Raw genomic sequence first — 9,842 nt, forward strand, 5'->3', positions numbered from 1 at the left:
GCGAAAGCTGCTTGATAATTTCACCAATAAACCATATGACAAATGCAGAGGTTATTGGGAGAGCATTTAATTTGCAGTAAAAAGTACCTAAATGTTCACTGGGTGGTATCCAGGAAACTGATATTGCTTTTGGCACATGCCCATACCTATACACTTCACAACACCATAATGAAACAATAAACATGGCAACTCCTTTCAGAAAAATACTCCAGTGTCCATAAGATATTTTCAGCATCAAGCCTCTATATTTGTTATTTATAACTCTGTGGTGTGCAATAAACTAAAAAAAAAAAAAAAAAAAAAAAAAAAAAAACAAACAAAAACAAAAAAAACCACAGCTCAAATTGTGTAAATCCATAATTGTTTGAATAACATAACTGCCTGAGACTTAGAGAAAGTTGGGTTTCCCATTTGAGTTCCACATGGTGCATTAATGAGAGACTGTCCTGCCAGGAATCTTTTGAGGAAGTGATGTTGTAAAGCTTCTTTGCAGAAAATTTCCAGGGCTCGAGGAGCTCTGCTTTCCAAAATAGGACGTGCCACCGCAAGGTACCCCACTGGGCATAGTCCTGCCAAATGCTCACCATGAACGTGTCTTGGAGGATGTTATATTTTGATGGGGTTCTGTGCCATGCAATCAACAAGAGACATGCACTGAGGAGAAAACAATTTATTTGAGACCCTTTGCTGTTAGGTCTTTCTAAGACATAAAGATTGGGATTTACCTCTGCTAAATTCTTCCAGAAAAAAAATCCAAGAGACTAAAAGCACCCTGAAATGATTCAAGCTAAAAAGAAAAGATAGCAATTATTTATTTTATTTTATTTTATTTTTTTAGATAGCAATTATTTAAAAAAAAAAAAAAAAAAGCCATGGGGTACCTGAGTGGCTCAGTCAGTTAAGTGCCTGACTCTTGACTTCAGCTGAGGTCTTAATCTCAGGGTTATGAGTTTGAGCTCCACGTTGAGTTCCATGCTGAAACTTACTTTAAAAAAAAAAATTTGTTTACAGCCATGAGAAAGAACAAAAACAAACCCAGAGGTTCTGAAATACCAGGACTCGGCCAGATTGAAATATATATATTATATATTTATATACATATACACATTTTCCTCTTAAAATGAATGATTTGTACAGCAACACAAAGTCATATGAAAGTATAATGTTCTCTGATTAGGGTAAATACATAGACAAATATAGAATCCCATAATATTTAAAGGCGGTGCATAAATCACTTTTAATTCTGGTGTGGGATTTAAAGGCTGAAAGCCTGAACTATAAACAACACAATCATGTTAATGGATTAAAAATATAACAAGATGTCATTTGAGACATCAATAATGAAATTAGTGTGTGTGGGGAGGTGTAAAAGAGTAGAGTTTCTGTATGTGATCTTGGACATTTCCTGATTTTATTTCCCCAACATCCTTTCCACCTTATTCTAGTAACAGAACCAGTGCTTGCCTTAGAGACCTGTTCACTCCCCATCCTCGGTCCATGTGGTTTGGTGGCTGCCTCAAGACCCCACCCTGAGCCTGGGCCTGTGCCTCAGAATGGCCAATGAAGAGATAGGGTCTCCCTGTCTGCACTCATTGGTTTCAGCAAACATCTTCAATTCCTCCAGTGGGACTCAATCCTGGGTTTGGTTTGGTTTGGTTTTAACTCTTGAGAGACCTCCAGAGGGACTTCCAGCTATTTGGATATCTGCTTGGCTCAGCTGAAAATGAAGGAAAAAATGGGAGAAAGCGTTACCAAGAGAAGAAAGAGAAGTTGTGGTCCAGATGATGTTATTTGAACTCCTAGGTCAATAAACATGGCAACTCCTTTCAGAAAAATACTCCAGTGTCCATAAGATATTTTCAGCATCAAGCCTCTATATTTGTTATTTATAACTCTGTGGTGTGCAATAAACTAAAAAAAACCCTTGACCAACCCCTTGAAGTTTTCACTTAGGCAAAGTAGGAGATTCCTTTTTTTTCCTACACCTGTTTGGGTTGGGTTTTTTGTCCCTCACAACCAAGAACTCTGAGTAGTACGGCTTTAAAATGCAGCTAATTGCAGATCATTGTGACTGGTCTTAACCTGGATGTGCATTTGGATTATCACATAGTCACTGAAACGTCAGGACATACAGAACATTTCTACAGCCCTCATTTTAAATTCTAAACATTGGGGGCACCTGAGTGGCTCAGTGGTTGAGCGTCTGCGTTCAGCTCCGGTCATGATCCTGAGGTCCTAGGATCGAGTCCTGCATCGGGCTCCCCAGAGGGAGCCTGCTTCTCTCTCTGCCTGTATCTCTGCCTCTCTCATGAAGAAATAAATAAAATCTTAAAAAGATAAAAAAATAAATTCCAAACTGTGACATGTCAGTAACAGGTCCCTTATATCAGCTCTCATCAGCTCTGACCCCTTCCTCTATGTTAATTTCTTCATACCAACTCATGCTACCAGACATTAGAATATATAGTTGCTTGTTTACATATTTATGGTCTGTTTCACTTGCTAGAACATAAACTCCTGCTGTGTTCTCTGCTGTTTCCCCATGGGCCTAGAACAGTGCCTGGCTGCCAGAGGGCAGTCAATAGATATTGGCTGAATAAATGAATGACTATTTGGCTTATCAAATCACTCTCCCTGTATGACTGGCTGAGGAATCATTCCTGGGGTCCAAGGAAACAGTGACCCAGAGAGCAAAAGAGGCTACTGTCCACCTTTATACCACCCACATAGCCACCCCTCCTCTCAGGACATGGTGTCTCTTGTTGATTAATTACATAACAAGAAACTCTACTTTCTATAAATTATGACTGCCGATACTGTATAATAGCTTTACTTGCTAATATTATCAGAACTTAATCGGACCTGACAGGTTAAAAATATGTATCAGTGGAAGATATTTGGACTAACCTGAGCCATTTCACCCAATGGTGTCAGAAGAGAAGCAGTTAGTAATAAATTATGTTGACAGCTAAAAGAAAGTTTAACAGTTCTAATTTGTATCCCAATTTCCATGCTGTTTAGATAGCTGCGTCATATAGCCTCCAAACTAATTGACAGATTGAACTTGTATTTTAGGATTCGGACTTCCCCATCTATTCTGAGTTCTTAAATATTTAGATAGGGAATTGGTTTATTTGTATTTTTAAGAAAACCAGGAATCAAGAAGGATATACTGCAAAGTCGGGTGATTTAGGGACTAGGAGTTCCTGTCCTTAGGGAACTCAGTGCCAAAAGACCAACTACAAAGTAAAAACAAAATTATACCCTGGGGGAAAGGCACTAGCTGCGGGGAGGAAGCTAGGGGGGAATACAAGAAATGACAGGAGCGGAAGGGGCATTCACAGGAAAGTGACAAAGCAAGGAAGCAGTTAGCTTACTTTTTCTAAAAGGTGAGGAAGGATGAATGCCAACTATTTGTTCTGCTTACAGGCAAGCTGTAATCAAGTCTTATTTTATTCAGCATGTTTCCTTTTCCAATCATAATTCTTATTAAAATGTAAAGAGTTCGGGAACCTGCATGGTTCAGTGGGTTAAACAACCAACTCTTGATTTCAGCACAGGTCCTGATCTTGGGGTCCTGAGATAGAGCCCCTAATCAGCGCTGAGCAGGGAGTCTGTTTAAGGATTTTCTCCTTCTACCCCTTCCTTCTCTGCCTTGCCTCCCCTCCTACCCCCTTGCTCTCTCTCTCTCAAAATAAATAAATCTTTAACAAAAAAAATTTTTTTTTAAATGTAGAGAGCTTAGGTGATTATGTCAAGTCCTACATTTTCCATCTGCCTCATGGGGTTGATAGCATTTTGAACTCCCTCTGGTAGCCCTTATCTTGCTGCACTGTAATATTTGTTTAAATCCACATGCTCACAGTAGATCACCAACTCCTCCAGGGCTGGGCTGCCGGGCTCAGCGTAATGCTTTTACACCAGCACAAGCCAACGAACATTTGGTAGATCAGCGCTGGAGCAGATGCACCTTTGCCTTACAGTCCTTCAAACTCATTCTGTATTCAATTAATTTAAATTTATTCAGAAGGCCTGGGAAAATCTTACGTCTGGCAGTGAAATCGATTAACTTGTCACCAGTCAACTGCTATCTGACTGTTTCAAAAAGAGGGGATTAGAATTACTTAAAATTTCTCTGACACATAGGAGAAATTTGGTAGTGAATATAGAATATAGGTAGTGAATATAGAATATAGAATAAGTAAATGTTCAGAAAATGTATTCAAAATGGAATAGGAAAAAATTGATTTTCAGAGCAAAGGACCTTCTTGACAATAAATAACTTGACAAAAAGTTTGTTTCTACAATAATGCTCATATGTGTACTGACTTTGTTCATATTCACTAATTCTTGACTATTTTTCAAATACTATATCTTGCTTCCCGTATTGGAAATTCTAGGCATCAGTACTCACTCATTGATACATTCAAATGATATTTATTGAGCCCCAACTATGTGTCCAAGCACTGAAGATATTATGGTGAGTGGATATAGATATGCCTTCATAGAGCTTAGAATTGCACAAATAAATAAAAAATATCAACTATGATGAGGAGGTAGATGTAGATGGTGCTAGCGAGGACCATAGGAGATTTGCCCTAAGTTGGGTGTTCAAGGAAAGCTGTCTAAAAGAAATGATGAATAAGCAAGATCTGGAAGGAGGTAGATTGACCAGGTCAAGAGAGGAGGGAAGGGGGATTCAGGCAGGAACAGCAAGTCCAGATTCTTGTGGGGGAGGAAGGTCAGCATGGCTGGCCCAGGATGCCACGTCAGGGTGTGGGCGTGTGCCATTTTAGGGAGTTACACTTATGACTAGAAAATGGGAAATCACTGAAATGCTTTAAGCCAGAGAGGAGTGGGATGGTTTGAGCTGTGGCAAGACCTGATTTGCCTTTCCAAAGACTGATTCTGTGTTGGGGGAGGATTAGGGGGTGGCTGGGTCAGAGGCGGAGTTAGATGTGTAGGGCAGCAGGCAGGATACTGAAGGAGGCCTATGTTCCCTCCCCCCCACCACACACACACACACACACACACACACACACACACAGAGAATGACTCCTCCTTTGCAAAAATGAGTGTTTTGACACCAAATTAGAATAAAAACTGCAAACCTATTTCCTGGCCAACAAGGAAATGGAACACTAGCCACATTAAACCCAAATGATTAAAGTTTGTGTTTGTTTTTTTTTTTAAGCAAATTCTACCCCTGACAGGGGGCTCAAAGTCACAACCCCTCACAACCCCGACTCATGAAGAGTCACATGCTCTACCCAGTAAGCCAGCACCAGCCAAACACCCCTGATTTTTTTATTTTTTATTTTTAAAGTAGACTCCACACTCAATGTGGGGTTTGACTCACAACCCCTGATGACCCCGAGATCAAGAGTCAAACGCTCTACAGACTGAGCCAGCCAGGTGCCCCAACCAAAATGATTTTTTAATGTGATTGTTTCCCCCTCCAAAGCCTGCAAGTTTCTTAATGGTGGGAAATGTACATTATTCATCATGTATCTGAAGCCCTGGCACACCATAGAAACTGATTAGATAGCTGTCAGGCAAATGAAGGAAGTATGGTATGTTGAGTTGCTGGGGCTGCCATCACCAAGTATCTGCTTAACCACCTATTTTCCCACGATTCTAGAGGCTAGAAATCTTAGCTCGAGGTGTCAGTGGGATTGGTTTCTTCAGAGGACTGCAGGAGGGACCTGTTCTAGGCCTTCCTCACAGCTTGTAAATGTGCCTTTATACCATCCTCGTGTGTGTCTTTGGGCCCAAATCTCCCCCTTTTACAACATAGTGGTATCGGGTTAGAGCCCACCCTAAACACCTCATTTTAAACCTGATTACTTCTGTAAGGACCATATCAACTAAGGTAACATTTGGGAAAACATAATTCAACTGCTAACATGTGGGGCTGTGGATTTTGGTAGCTGGTTGGTGTTAGAGGACTCCATTTATCAAGGCGGGTTTCGCTTCTTCCTTTTATAGCTCTGACTCCTTCACCCGCTAGGCTTGGGAAAGCAGACCTCAGAGCAGGTAGAGCAGAGCAGAAAGATTTCCTTTTCCTGATCTCTTCAAAGCTTATGTCATTTCCCTGAAAAAGCTCAACCAAACTAGATAGACTTTCCAAAGTGTTATTTTTTAAAAATTTTTATTTATTTATGATAGTCACACAGAGAGAGAGAGAGAGAGAGGCAGAGACATAGGCAGAGGGAGAAGCAGGCTCCATGCACCGGGAGGCCGTCGTGGGATTCGATCCCGGATCTCCAGGATCGCGCCCTGGGCCAAAGGCAGGCGCTAATCCGCTGCACCACCCAGGGATCCCCCAAAGTGTTATCAATTTACTTGTGCCCCCACCACCTCAAATTCATATATTAAAGTCCTAACCTCCAGGACCTCAGAATATAACTGTATTTGGAGATAGGGTCTTTGGAGAGGTAAGTTATAATGAGGTCATTAGGGTGGGCTCTTATCCAATGTGACCTGTGTCCTTACAAGAAGAGGAAATTTGGATGCAAATACATACAGGACAACCATGTAAGACACAGGGAGAAGGTGGCCATCTGCAAGCCAGGAAGAGAAGCATCAGAAGAAACCAGCACTGCTGGCACTTTTATTTGGGGTTTCCATCCTCCAGAATGGTGAGAAAATACATTTCTGTTATTTAAGCCAGCTAGTTTGTGGTATTTTGTTACGGCAGCCCTAGCAACTAGCGCACACACACCACCAAATTGGTCAACACTCCTATTCTCAAAACCCAGTTTCACTTGATAATGGCTTACCATGGTTCACTTCTTATTAAGAACAAGTACTGTTTCCTGAGCACTTACCTGATGTGTCAGGCACTAGGCTACAACACTATCAATGTTATCTTATTTAATCTCTACAAACCCTTATATTATGATCTTAATTTGTATGGAAAAGAAACCTGAGCATAAAAGAAGTGAAGTAACTTGCCTGAGGTTTATCCAGCAGGAAGGGTACAGATCAGAGGTCCTCAAGACTGTGCCCTCAGCCTCTGAGCTCCCTGTGCCAGCCTCAGGATCATTCTGGAAGGTGGAGCTTCATGATACCTTCATGGAGTTTACAGACACAGCTGACACATCTGGGTGTTTAGCTGATGAAGATCGTGAATTACCCTTTACAACTATTTTCCCTCATCCATAATAAATAAACAACCTTATTTAAAAATCGGCCAAAACCTTTATAAGACATTTCACCAGAGAGGATATTAATATGTGAAAAGATACCCTACATTATATGGCATCAGGAAAATGCAGATTAAAATAGCAATGAGAACCACTACACACCTATTAGAATGGCCCAAATCCAAAACAGTGACCACACCAGTGAAGGTGTGGGGCAACAGGAACTCTCATTCATTGCTGGTGGGCATGAAATATAGTACAAACCACTTTGGAAGACAGTTTGGCGGTTTCTTACCAAACTAAACATACCTTTACCATATGGTTCAGCAATTATACTTCATGGTATTTATCCAAATGAGTTGAAAACTTATGTCTATGCAAAGCCCTATACATGAACATTTCTAGCAGCTTTACTTAGAGTTGCCAACATTTGGAAGCAACCAAGATGTCCTTCAGTAGGTAAATGGATAAGGTGTGGTACAACCAGACAGTGGAATATTATTCAGCACTAAAAAGAAACGGGCCATCAAACCATGAAAAGATGAGGAAAAGTGTTAAAGCAGATCACTAAGTGAAAGTAGATAATCTGAAAGGGCTCTACTTTGTAATTCCAACCCTATGACATTCTGAAAAAGGCAAAACTATGGAGGCAGTAAAAAGATTAGTGGTTCCCTCGGGTGGGAGGGAGGGAGTGAGGGAGGGAGGGATGAATAAGTAGAGCATAGAGGATTTTTAGGGAGTGAACCTACTCTATATGATTCTATAATGGTGGATACATATCATTGTACACTTGTCCAAACCCATAAAATGTACACCACCAAGAATGAACCCGAATATAAACTATGGACTTTGGATGATGATGATGTGTCCATGTAGGTTTGTCTGTTACAACAAATGTTCTACTCTGGTAGGGGGTGCTGATAATCAGGAAGGCTGTGCATGTGTGTGGGCAAAGGGTATATGGGAAATCTCTGCATGTTCATCTCAATCTTTCTGTGAGCCTAAAATGCTCTAATGTCTTTTAAAAAAAAAGATTTTATTTATTTGAGAGAGAGAGACAGAGATAGTGAGAAAAAGCAATCTCATGGAGGGAAGGGAGAAGCAAGCTCATAAGTGGGAGAAGCACACTCCCCACTGAGCAGGGAACCCAATGCGGGGCTTGATCCCAGGACCCTGAGATCATGGCCTGAGCTGAACGCAAACACTTAACCAACTGAGCCTAGTGGCTCAGCCTACTGTCATAAAAGATGATTGTCATAAAAGAGACATAAAAGTATTTCTCCAGTCTCTTGGGTCATCTCGGGACTCTAGATTTTTCTTCATTCTTGCAGAAATTATCAACCCTCCATCAACAGTATTAAGACTCTATCAACACTTCAAAACCTGGATTGAATATTTTGCCTTTGCCATTATCACAAGACGTTGAACTCCTGTTATGGATCTTAAGCACAGAAAAGAAGATTGGAAGAAAATGACAAGTCAGTTAATCACAAACAAATTGGGAGAATATGTCCTTAATGACTGAGGCTGCATGCATTCATACTGATGCCACAATAGTGTCACTGTTTGTTTACACTAGAGAACACTTAACAATTAGGTGGGAGCATAAACAGAGTAAGGAATGCAGACCTCTCCCTTCTAGTCAGGCCTTCAGCTGGCATTAGAAATTTAAGACCTTGGATGCTGAGGAGAAAAATACATGTTAAATGTCTTTCAGAAAAGGTAATAAGTGGGATGGGGGTGGCAAGTCAAAGAATATCGAACTTTTCTTGATTGTAAAATTGCCAATGTCGCTAGATATGAGTTACTCCTGTTTTTGCATCTAATTGCTGAACTGCTGGAATTTGCATTTTCCCATAACCAGTGCCCCTGCTGATAGCGGAAACAGATATTGAGAGACAAGTCATCATGCTCTGAGATGAGGTAGCTCTTGTGAACCCATCATGGCTTCCCAACAGTGTCTGCCACCATTTATAGGCATTAGACGTCATGGGGGGAAGAAGGCAAGTGGGATTTCTCCATACCTGGAAGGGTTAAGCCCTGAGTCAATCTGCAGCAAATGGCACACCCAGTTTGAGGTTCATGAGGGTGAAGTAATTTATCTATGAGTCATATCACTGAATACACTCTGTTCTATAGAATGTTGGTTAGCAACTGGCTCCCAAACATCGTGTCCAATGGTTCTGTTATACATGGCATTTGAAAAGAGGAGAGTTGCTCATTTGACTTAGCATTTGGCAATGAAATGAAGCTGGTATTGCAAAGGACATGGGTTTTCACTGACGGATTTAGGGTCTGAAGTGAAGTGCTGTGTTGCATGACTCCATTTTCATACTAAGCCTAAAGGCTGGAGGAGGACCACCCTGGTGCCCCTGGCTCAGGCCTGAGAAACTGTCATTATTGGAAACAAAACAGAAAAGAAAAAGAACCCAGCAGAATGGGCCTCTTGTTTTATTGTATGTGGCTTTTGCAAATGCTCTGACTCTATGATTAAATTCTTAGCAATTTTCAAAACTTCCATACTGATTGGTGCTTTTAAACTAGAACCTTAAAACCCAGTCCTCCCAACTCCAGATCCTATCAAAAGAGCCCTGTACTCGTTAGTCAGGAGGAATGAGCAGGCAAGAGGGTGAGGCTGTGTGTGTCCATGGCTGGAAGGAAGGTGTGATGAGTTGCTGTTTTGTTGCTAGGCAA

The 9,842-nt window shown here is 41.0% G+C and overlaps 1 long non-coding RNA gene across 2 annotated transcripts; it reads right to left on the reverse strand.

Moving 5' to 3' along the window:
- Positions 1–1,110: 1,110 nt before the first annotated feature.
- Positions 1,111–9,810, reverse strand: LOC140616730 (uncharacterized). 2 transcript variants are annotated; one of them, XR_012017108.1, is made up of 3 exons: positions 9,173–9,810; positions 6,958–7,073; positions 1,111–1,717 (listed from the first exon to the last, which is right to left on the reverse strand). It is a non-coding gene; the product is annotated as an uncharacterized lncRNA (long non-coding RNA). The 2 variants fall into 2 exon arrangements; XR_012017137.1 differs by having other exon boundaries at positions 6,958–7,117.
- Between the last annotated feature and the right edge of the window lie 32 nt (positions 9,811–9,842).

This window comes from Canis lupus, chromosome 1 (assembly GCF_048164855.1).
Source record: "Canis lupus baileyi chromosome 1, mCanLup2.hap1, whole genome shotgun sequence".
In the NCBI taxonomy this organism is placed as follows: domain Eukaryota; kingdom Metazoa; phylum Chordata; class Mammalia; order Carnivora; family Canidae; genus Canis; species Canis lupus.